Source organism: Takifugu rubripes, chromosome 14, assembly GCF_901000725.2.
Source record: "Takifugu rubripes chromosome 14, fTakRub1.2, whole genome shotgun sequence".
In the NCBI taxonomy this organism is placed as follows: Eukaryota; Metazoa; Chordata; class Actinopteri; order Tetraodontiformes; family Tetraodontidae; genus Takifugu; species Takifugu rubripes.
Window position 1 is genome coordinate 13,243,869 of NC_042298.1, and position 12,259 is coordinate 13,256,127.

Below are 12,259 nucleotides of genomic sequence, written 5' to 3' on the forward strand. Positions count from 1 at the left end.
ATCTGCAATCCCAGAAATCCTGCGGCTTCTGCCCAAAACAGGCGCGTTTGCTGCAAATTCTCAGCCTGCCGCTTCGTTCGCACCTTTGATGTAGCGTCAGGATCGCAATAATTGCTCCAACCTGCCATTCCTGTCGCGGCATCATCCTGTTTTGATCCCGGAAGAAGCTTTGGCTACGCGTTCTTAAACTGTATAATTTAAATAAATCTCCAACCTCAGTACCACTTCCCTGTCCTCTACCGCCCCAATTATGCCTCTGCTGGCACCAGAGGTTCGGTTATCATGCGCAAAAAAACCTCCAATCACCATAGATTACAATAATGTTAGCGCAAATCCTGCCTTGCGTTTCCTGTATTCTCCCTCACGGTTCTCCAGATTTCTGACATCAAGGATAATTTACTGTGTCCTCTTAGAGTCAGTGGCTTCTCTCCTCCATGTTTGTTTGTTGCTACTCTGTCGTGTGATGAATGTTAAAGGGGAGCTTAACGCAGAAATCTGCTCTTAAAGCAGGTCACGGCTGCTGCTTTACAAGTGCGGCGATATTAACCGCGTCAGTTTTCTTAAGGTGGCCGAGAGTCTCGGGCCACGCGCCCACGCGATGAGTCCTGCCCAGTCTGAGCGTTAACAGGCTGGATTCTGATCCCGGGGCACGACTGGGACGGACGCTCTCTGAAAGGGGGCGCCAGCCCAGATGGTCATCGCTCAGCACCCCCTGAGGTTTGCACAGGGAAAAAAAACATCAGTGGCTAACGTCCAAATCTTTGAGATATAAATTCCGAGACACCGGAACGGAGAAGGTGGGTAAAGAATAAAACTTCTCGTGTCACAACGCGTCACCTGGGTCGCAGTTTCAAGATGACAACAAGAAAAACTTCTCAAAATCTAATTTTGCCGAACGGCGCCTCGCTCCTCGGACCAAATCAATACCGTCATAATTACATATAATGTGGCTTGCATCATCTCGGGGGTCATTGAAATGTGACATGCGTACTCAGGAGAACTGTTCCTGTTCCTCCCTATTCATTTAGAACTCACTTCCCCAATCACTTGAGAAAATGGTTGCAGGGGGAAAAAACAAACCACTCATGGTTGTAGTGGCGCGGTCTTTTCCAATAGCAGCTATAATTGCATTTCCTGTACAAAATCACTCCGTTTGTATGGAAACCAAACAAAGGAGGCAGCATCCATGCAAAATGGGAAAGCATATCTTTTCTTGATTAATTTTTGGCATATTGTTCTCAACTGGATGCACTCCACTCACACAGATGACTCATTTTCACCTCCATTGTGAGCAGAGACGGAGCGGCGTACAGTGCATATCTTTCAGACCATTCTGAAGACACAAATGGCAGAATGAGACTTATATAATGGGCCATAGACACCGATGCCACTAGAAAATAACTTTATAGGATGCCAGATTTCTGTATCCTCGCAAATAAGCAAATGCAACAATTAAATAAGACAAAGCAGTTTCAATTTGATTGAATTTGTTGGGTGTGTAGTGATCCTCAATTGCGTCAGTAAATATGTTGCTCTGTGTTAATCATGTTCTTTTGTATGTTTGTTGAACTTTACTTCTTTATTTCCTATTATTCCTGGTATTCCTTAAATACTGTTCTGCAGTATACGGTGCGAAGAGGTCAACATCTCTGCACTCCCCATTTATTAACATTTCAAATTTCATTGACCTGTAATAAAAAAAGAAGCCTTCGCGTGGTCTCCCGACTCCTCCAAACATTCCCACATTCAGTTCTCCGAGCCAAGAGTTTCCTGCCATGTCTGGCTCCTGATCTGCAGCTCGAGAACACAAGCTGAAAAATCCCTCTGCTCTCCACAGAGCTTTTCCTGAGAACCAGGCTATGAATTGATGGCCCACTGTTGCATTACTCTTGGCCACAGCACAGAGGACAGGACGTGAATAATAATAGTACGGCTTATTGGTAATTCTTGCACTGCTCTCCGAACGGAGCACCATAGTAGCAGGAAGGGTCACACTGGAGGTGTACCTATCCTCAGTGGGAACAAACAATCAACTTTATGTCTTCATGCACACGTTTTAGATGCGGCCATGCACAGAGGCAGGCACTTAAAAGCTTGCAGAGAAAGCCTTCCAGCGCTACTGATGTTTTTGAGTTTTGCTACAGGAACATTCTCATTTCTCCCTGCAAAAGAACTAAAATTCAACCTGCGCGCCCTCTCGGTCTCTGTGCATGCTCAGTTGGCAGAGTGATAGCCCAGGGCCCTGTGCTGAGGTCACTGCAAGAGTTCTGGAGACGCGGCACACAGGAGCTTAGCTCTACTGACGTGCCGAGCTAGCTGTGCTATTTCTACGAGTACCGCTTAGCTGCATAAACTGGGCTCTGGCTCTGCATTCTGAGGAATGATTAAAAGGTTTAAGACATGGCTACTGAAGTGCATTTGTCAAATGGAGTGACTTAGAAGAGGGTTTTGGTCATGCAACGCAATACAGACACTACTGTGACCCAAGGTTCAATCCTTTCTAATCAAGACGACTTAACTGTTGTACAGCCCCCCCAGTAGAGACAAGGTCTAGTGGCCCGGTGTTGCAATTAATTACTGAAACTGGCTTTTAAAGCTTAATCTGCTGTGCAGTCATCCTGAACGTCCACACGCATCCATCCCCCTCTAATTTCAGAATGGCTCAAATCTCACGCGAGTCAAAAGCTTGTTAATCAATAATGAAAAGCAGTCAGAAAAGTCGGATCCTTCAGAGCGGCTCTCATCCCGGCCTGCCTGACAACAGCACATAGGGACGTCCGCGTCTTCATTTCAGTCTTCCTTCACCTCAGAAAATACCACCCAAAGCCTCATCCGTCATGTATCGGCTGAGCCCAACATTTCACTTTGTTTGGCAGACATTGATTTTCACCTCCAAGGTGTTGTCAAGGTGGCATCCGACTCATGCATGCCCCCCCCCGTCGACTCTCCCAAGGCTGCTTTCGAAGGAACTGCGGGAACAGCAACAACCCCCACCCTGCTAAAACAACCTCAACGCTCGCACGAATCAAAGCTCTTCCCAACGTGGCTCGTCGGTGGAGCTTCTCTATCAGCTCCTCTCGTGGATTAACAACATAATCTTGATGCGGATCAAATTTCAAAAACACTTATCAAGGATAAAAGTGCACTGAACCATTTCCCATGCACGTGTGAGCTTGGATGTTGCTGTTGCCGTCTGTTTTCAGGACATTGAAACGTGGTTGTTTAAGATATCAATGTCTTTAGATCCCCCCCCGCCAAGGTGAGATAACAATGTATCGATCACGCCGGGAGCGACCCACACCCTCAACAAGCATAAACACGTACAAACGGACCCACACATTTGCCACTTGCTATTTTGACACTTCATATTCATGGAGTGTCAATATTTTTATGACAAACAGCCAGTTTAAAAGAGTGTCAGCATTCTTCATCTTATTTTGGTATTATTTGTCAACCAAAGACAGGAAATCTATGAAGTCGCCTCTGAGGTAGCACCATTTTAGAGTTCAGCAGTTCCAAATACTGCCAGAAATCAGGAAAGCCAAGTGCAAAGGCTGCTAATGCTGCGACCGTAGGCAGACCAACATGAAGCTGGCTGGAAAGAAGCTATAAAGGCGTCGTAATGTCAGCTTTCTTTTCTAAATGACTTCTGGCAAAATCGAAGGAAGGACATTTGGCTGTGAACCCATCACTCTGCTTCCTCCGCGCGAGGAGCGGGATCATAATCCTGCTGCGTTTTTAAATGTGCCTGATAAATATCATGCAAATTTATGAAAATGAAAGAAACTGGGAAGATCAGCATCACCATGTAAATGCACAGCATAATCATCATCTCTTATAGATGACACATTCGAATTTCCCTTTAAATAAGGTGAAAAGTTCACTTCTGCCACAGCTAAAGTCTCTTTTCCTGGGGCACTTGTTGTGGCACTCTGGAAATACATCAACCCAGTCTGAAATCCATTTTTTAGTGCCTATAACAGCATAAGTAACAAAAAAACACATCATTTAACCTAATGATTGCAAAGTCAATCACTGCCATTTAATGGCTTTTCAGTACTGTATTAAATAACCCAATGAAGAAATGTTGCTAATGGAACTCAATCTGCATCAGCCTCCAGTGGAGTGCCTGCAGATTTTATCCAACTAAAAGGAACATACATTTACGGATATGAAATTTCTTCCTTGAACACACGCTTATGTGATATAATGTGTGCGTGGATGTCGAACATGCGCGCCGCTGCAGTAGAGCAGGACCAGGAAGAAGTTGCAGAGCGTCCATCACTCTCCTTCGTCTGTCCTCCATTTAGCCTCTTCACATGATCCCACCGAGCCGCGTCTGCGTTTTAAGCGGGTTACTGGTAAACCGTGCAATTTGTGCTCTGCCGCGGCAGGCGACAATTAGCACCTCGCTTGCTTCTCCGCGTCTGAACTTCATCAACTTCGGTGAGGTGTTGCTTGCAGCACAATCTGAATTTGTCATGACTCAGAGTGAGGCGGAAACATTGCAGAGTGGGAAGGTAGCTCGGTCACGTTTGGAACGGACACTGCGACAAATAGAAAAGGATGACGCCGACAGAAGTATACGAGCTGTTAAACTCTAACAACATTACCTCAGTTTTCCCAGTAACGGCAACGAGAGGGAACAGCTCGCAATGTTGCATTTAATCCCAATGCATAGAAAAAAAGGGGGAAAATTCACTTTCAAACCACACAACAAAAGAAAGATAGTTGACAATTCCGGAGGGGAAAAAAAACTACATTCAGTTTTGTTAATAAAACCAAACAATAGCAAAATAAAAACCCACTAGCTTCAATGGACAGAGTAATTTCTAAGCTAATTTGCTTCTCAGCTGTGCAGGCAGCAGAACGCGAACGTCTGTGAAACGTCTCCGCGGTGCAAGACACTGATCGTCCTTCAGATTGGGCCTAATCATGTTTGCTTTGCCCCAATTAGATAAGGGAGGTGCATCGTCAACAGGCTTTCTGGTCGCTGAGTTTTTCCACCCGCTCACCAAATGGCAGCAGAGTGAGGGAGAGGATGCTCCGCGTTCACACCCAGCTAAATCATTTCGCACTGGAATACATCCATCAGAATTAGGATCATAAAAAGCCCGGACGAGCCTGACAATGGAAACTGAGAAGTGAAATCTGAGAGAAAAGGCGGCAGCGGGAGCATATGGCTCAGACCATAAGTTATCAGTTTATGAAAGACAGCAGCTGGTTAGGTTTCCTGACTAGGATTAATATCGTATGACCTCACCGTATATACTTCACTCCTGACAAGATTAAATGGCATAAAGCATATTGATACCCTGGAAAAAAAAAACACAGTTGGTACCGACTGTCTGCAGTAACACTTGTTCCGAGTATCATGTTGCAGTCATAACTCTTAATAAACTGTCACTGTTGGCGTAGAATTTCATGTTTGTCGTGATAAAATCTCCTCCTTTGTGCCCTCTGGAGGTCCGGCTGCAATCTGAAAAAGTTAGATCATGACGAGATGCAACGCTAATGTCGCAGAGCTGAACCAATGTTCTGCAGCTCGGACGGCGGTCAGACGGCAACACGGGTGGCACCCAGGATGGACGGACGGACGGACAGGCCGACCGACCGACCGACAGACCGACCGACCGACAGACCGACCAACAGACCAACCGACCCGAACCGCCGGTCTTACACAGCTCCGCTAATAACTCAACAGTCAGCACTAAAAGTGCATCCACCTCTAAACTCGAATGTTGAAATATGATAATTCCGCTGCAAATATTCAACAAGGGCGAGAAGAACTCGGCTGGATTCGGAGCCGCGACGTGCGCCGGACATTGTGCAAATAATGAAGGAATGTTGACCTCATCCTAATGTTTATTCAAGGCAGTGTCAATAAAGTAATCCCTATGATTTAGTTAGAAATCACATCTGCCACATTCAGGTAAAGGCCACTTTGTCTCGTACATATTCATAGGAAACACTATTGACAAAACGTCTTGTCTGGCTAAGTATACAATGAGGACGGTGAAACCAGAGGATCAGTTGGCGTGAACATAAGCGGAAAAGAAATGCATACAGGAGATCGTGGGATTAGCTCTGAAAACCTGTATGCTAACACCGTTCCTGGGATCTGGGCACTGATTGACAGGGAGTTACTGTAGCAGCATGTATGGCGAATGAGCAAAAAGTAACAACTTTCCAATGAGTGAAAAGGTTGGGAAGAGTTTGCATTGCTAGTGGCTAACACGGTGAGAAAACTCAATACTATATATATACTATACATACTGTAAATCAAATCCATAGCCTTCGAGCTAACCTGAAGACGCAGTTTAGCACTTGGCAAAAAGGTCAACAACTACGGGGAGTCACATGTAAGAAGAGTCTTTTTACTCCCAGAGTGACAATAGAATCTCATCGTCAGGCGTTTAGCCAGATAAGGCCGCACACCACCAGGGATTAGCATCTGCTTTTCATCAATGTAATGCCTTAAAAACAGGTTGAGCAAATGTGCTGTGGATCAACCAATTTAAATGCTAAACCTCTTTCCTTCTCAGAAGATTGAGGCCAAAGGCTAAACATATACAGATAAACAAATCAACTTAGCTGTAGGGACTTTTGGTGAGACAAAACAAACCAATGACCCTCGCACCTCTGCTGTTGCACGTACTACAGAGAAAATGGGGATGTGGTTTGCAAAGTGTTAAGGCGAAATGCAGATTCTCTTGTTTGGTGTAATAATGCCTCCCGTGTCACGACTCTTTGTTCAGGGAGAGCCGTCCTGTGGCAGAACGCATCGCTAAACATGTCAGCGTAGCTCCAAATGTTTATGATGAACAACAGAAGGACCTCTGTTCGGAAATGTCACTGATTCCGGGTTAACATAGTGCCAGCTACGTGGGAACACTTGTAAAAATACGCGCTGCCGCTGCCCGGATGCTAGCCACAGCAGTAGTTGAATTAGGAGCCGGCTGGATCATGCTGGGAAGTGACATTACTCTTTGCGAGCAGCATAATGATCACTATCAATCTCTTCATTGTCGAGTCACATTAGTGAAATATCAGGGAGGAGTACTGGAAAGGAGAAGGAGACCGCCGAGAGACATCCTCCAGCCCGGCAGCAGAGCAGTGCATTAATCATACCGGCGGGATGGTATCTGTGTCCGGGCGGAGAACTGTCGGGGTAAACACTTCAGCCAAGAGGGATGCTAACGTGAGGTCGAAACATCCTGCTACCCAGATTTCTCATCTTATTCCTGCTCTGGTCAATAACATTCCAATGTTTCTATCCCTGCTTCGCTTGGTCCCCCTCCCCCGGGTTAAAAGGAGACAAATGGTTACGTAATCAGCCAGGCCGGAACCCAAAAAAAAAGTATTTATGTGACGGAAAAAATAGGAAACGTTTAATTATTTTCAAACTGCAATAACACGTCCGACATGCATGATGAAACTGCAAGAACGCGTTATGAGTTACCAGACCTACGTAACCGAGCCATCCCCAAGAGCACGCAACGATTTTATCCATTAGCGCCATCAGCCCCAGATTGCTTCATTGCTTCCCGTTAGCATCAACGGTCTCAGCAGTTTCTGGCAGAGTCGCTACAAGTGTTTATCGCAAAGAAATTCATTTCCAGAGCGAAACTTTCTTTTTTAGTTTGCCTGTGTAGCATGGCGGCGCGCCCATCGTGGTTTATGAAACCAGCGGCTCCTCTGCTCTGCTCCTGCCACCCAAATAATGAATACGCTGCCACTTGCAGTAATCCTCCAGCAGTGATCCACAGAAATAGAACAAAGTCAGACAGTGTTCGTTCTCTCCCTCCACTTTTCAAAACAAATAACTCAGATTTCCCACAAACATCTTCGGAATGATGTCATTCCCAACGTACCCCATGCCAGTGAGAGGTTGTTGTCCGTGTGTTTAAAAAATAAAAAAAGAATCAAAAGAGCGCTTGGGGTTTATTAGATTGATTTAACGTTCTCAATCACAAATATGTCATAACCTAACGAGACTGATTAGCATTCGGAGAGGACATCAAAGAAGTGGTTAGCTAGTGATTTTCAGAAGCTTTCAAGGCTCGCTAAAATGTACAGAAACTGTGAAAGGCACCTTAAGGCTTCCTATGAGTGATAATCAGGAAAAAAGAGAGCAAAACACAAGACAGAGAGGTAGAGGAATTACCAGAGAGAGAGGTAAGTTCATGTGAAAGGTATCCTTAATTAGATGGAGCGTTTGCCCTCTTCCAGAAATTCCTTCATGTGGTGCCAAGAAGAGAAAAGAAAAAAAAAAAGACCAAAGCTAATGAGTCTTGGGAGATCTATCCAGCTAAGTGGCCTTTATTGAGAGATAAAAAGCTCCTCTTTGCTGCTGTTCCCATTCGCTGCTCTTTATGATGAAGGATGGGAAGGTGGATGAAAGGAGGGGCCAAGGATTTCTGACGTGTCCTATTGCAGGGAGAGGCGGTGACAGGTCTGGCATTTGGCAGATGAAACCATGAACTGCCTTCTGAGACCTCCTCGCCCCGTGAAAAGAGCGAAACAAACCGACGCTTTGTGAAGCCAGAGGATTTGGATCGCCCTCTGGTGGCAGGGTTGCGGGACCAAAACCCGTCCCGGCCAGCGTTCTCGAGACCTTGTGCAACCTGAGAAGAGGAGCACTTCCTTTGGGGTGGTTGTGAGACCGGCGGACGTTCAGCTGTTCGGAGCAGATGGACGCAATAAAAGGGAGAAGAGGCGAGTTGTTAGCGGGTATGGGCTGCCAAACGCCAAAGAATGAACTCAAAACGACCTCCCGGCGGCAGGCGGCAGGAACCTCAGACATTTCCATCTTTGTACAATGTCAGGATGTAGCCCGGCGTTCCTTTTGTTTACGACCACAGATTCACCACGCTGCAGTTCAAAACCAATTTTCCGTCCCATCTGACAAATGCTACAAATCACCGAAATCATATAAAAGGAGCAGCGCAATCAAACAGCCCGTGCAAACTCCAAACTAGAACCAGAAACCGCTGGCACCACCAGGCCAGAAACCCTCCAAACCCCAGTATAGAGTCACAAATGTCAACAAATTTGAGCGAGAGAAAACAGAGATCGGGAAGGCAGGATCCTCGCTGGCGGGTTTGGAGTCATGCTGAGACCCGAGATGAAGAGCATTGGAGACAATAGGACCGAGACGCGTCCAGAGAACTTCAAATTTCGCCTCAACTTGGCGTCGACGGGTAAACAGCTGGTGTCCTGTGACATCACGCAGAGGGCCGACCGAGCCCATATCAAGCGTTGACTCCGAGAAGACGACCAGACTGCAGCGATCAGCTAAACACATTGTGGTGATGCACTCTGACACATTTTAGATATAACTTTGGCACTCGCGGCAGCGGAGAATTGATCAAGTGCCACGCTAATGAAAGCCGCGAGACTAAGGGAGATTAGAAGGCTGCTAAGCTGACCCTGGACGAGAAAGCGGCGAGGGCTGGGGATCGCTATCATGAAGCAGCTAAATAGCTTATTTCACCTCCAGCTCTGGTAGCCACCCACTGACATCGCTGCTTGGATAATGGTACCCATAAACGTGCGGTAAACAGCTGAAGAACAGCAGTTCTGACTGTACGCCTTCAGCGGAGCGTCAGGAGGGACGATCATTTGGCTGTTTATCTTACCTGGATCACATCGTAGATTTTTACAAGGCTCACTTAAATATCCTGCACATGCGATCGTAAAGTTGGAGCTTAATTGGAGAAATAAAACGCAGGTATTTTCTTTTATTTACATAAACACTGATACGGTTGGTTTTTTACAGGGCTTTGGTCCGTTCTACGTCACAGTCTATCCCATCAGTTTCTTTCTGACCGCCACGGTCAGTAAGGATCTGATGCTTCTCTTATGAAGTGTTGTTCTGCTTCATTAATTGGCTCACTAGGCTTCACTAACTTCCTTATTTACTTTAATGTCACATCAGATTTAATGACCGAGTTATTTTTAAGGGTATTTTTGATGCTTTAGATCAGGAGGAAACAGCCTTTTGATCAAATCTGGTTTACAGCAAGTTGCACAAAAACCAAACTTTGACCTGGATGAAAGAGTTTAAGAATAGAACAGTTTTGTTTTTCCAGACTCACCTGCAAGTTACCTGAGTCACTATAATAGTGGCAAAAGGAAATCGTAAAAATCTAAGCTAGTTTTTAATTGCAAATAATCAACGACTTTGCATAAATGAGTCGCCCATTATAATTACATTTCCTGTTTTAATTGACTTCCCCCAGCAGACGCTGTTCTGGTCTTTCAGGTGTGCTGACGTCCTTGCCACCTTATTTGAGTTTTAATTAAAAACAAGGGTTCGGTGTCTCCCAAATGGCTCCACTCGCTGGACAATTTCACACTCGCTGCCTTCCGAAAACCTTATTAAGATTGTTTGAAATGTGGACAAGATGTATAAAAAGGAAAGTCTTGCAAGAGATTTGCATACTCTAATTTTCAATCAAGGGCGCAAATACCTCTAATGACATTTGGATACGGGTTCAAGTGTCCGTATGGGGCAGATTCACGCCAGGTATGCATGTACGTATAAACATATAAAGTTCTGACCTGGCGTGGCTCATTCATAGCTGTCCTGAATCGTTTTAACTGATGTTTACGGCCTATTAAAGCAGTGTGATATAAGGCAGGATATATACTGAGGACAGCAGTGCAGCACAGCCCAATAAACAGATCCAAATGGTCCTCATTCAGACATCGCATGAATTAAACAACAGGTCATCCTTTCATCGCATAAATTATGGAACAGTTCATCCAGGAACCACACCGTGACACACAAAAGCCTGCTAAGTCCTAAGTTTGCGATAGCTTTCACTGGCCGTGACGTCCAGACGTGTGTTTAGCAATAAGATAAAGGGTGGAAATGAGCTTGGCACAGCTGCCTCGCGGAACCGAGTAAGAAAGCTCGGAATGCTAATGTGGAGGAGATTTTATCCAGCGAGGAAAGCGGCAGAATCTGAGCTAAGTGCAGACAGTCCATCCCTGCATCACAGGTTAAGATATTAATGTACCGTGCAGCATTTTGCTCCCAGGTGTTTAATTGCAATACATGTGAAGGCACATTCCAACCTGCAAAACAAAAAAAAAGGCTATTTTTGCAAATGTAATTATGTCTGACACACATAAGCTGGCTGGATCACAACAGACCCTCCTCCTCAGCTGCATGCCCACCCCCATGATTACACTTACAGACTGCTGCACAGGCACACATATTCAAAAATAAATAATTAAAATTAGCGAGGGGGGAAAAATAAAACCACAGCTACAGCAAAAACCTGAAACCGCCAAGAAGCTGGGACATTAAATCATCCTACAGACGGAGGTTGTATCGAACAAATAAGGTACAACATAATTAATCATAACCGGGTCATTCAGGCAGTAAAAATATAAAAGCATTGCTCTACAGCTCTCCTTGCAATCTGCACAATAAGTCACCGTGAGGCCTCATAAGATGCAATGCCTGCAGGGGAAAACCTCGTTGCACTTACATTTACAGGTGACGGGTAAATACGAGCAGGTATGTGGGACTGCCCCCGCGTGACCCTCTGCACAACACACTTATTCCTACAGTATGTTGATGCATCTGCTCTTCCTGCGCTGGCCACCACTCGCTGCACACCAATTACTCTTTGTCTTTGTAGCTATTGCTCTGCTAAGCACTTCAATCCATCTCTGTCTCTCAGGCCATGACGTCAACCCAAAATGATTAATCAAAGATAAGTCAAGGCCCCAAAGCAACACCCAGGGTGTCTGGTTTGCATACATTAGCCATGATACCTCAATGATGTCAAGATAAATCCCAGGGTGTGGAAGGATTCCAGAAAAGAGCATCAGGTTCTTGTGGAGAACAGATAGAATGTCTTACTACACCAAGGCAGCCCTTTCTGTTTTTTTTTTTTCTTTAAATGCTTAGGGCGATACAGTAACATATTATATTTCATACAATATTAAACCCCTTTTCCATTTGTTCCAGATAATCAAGCTGTGCCTCTGAAGATGAGAGAGAAAATATAATCATTTTGCAGCAACTTTGTGTAAAAAAAACCCAATGAAGCTAAAATGTATCTGGAACAATTTTGCAGGAAAATGGCTGTTTGTCCACTTTTTATATGGGTTGAAATCAGGGGGAAAAAAGAAGTTTCCAGGGAATTAGTTGATAAGTCTGTCTTCAATTTCAGCCAACTTAAGCCACAAATAGCCATGACTACAGCAGATGGGTGATTTTGTCCAGTGTGGAGGTGTA

General features: G+C 45.2%; 1 protein-coding gene across 9 annotated transcripts in view; it reads right to left on the reverse strand.

Moving 5' to 3' along the window:
- Positions 1-12,259, reverse strand: part of LOC101062192 (teneurin-3) — a 121,541-nt gene that overhangs the window by 75,861 nt on the left and 33,421 nt on the right. The gene's annotated exons all lie outside the window — the stretch shown is intronic.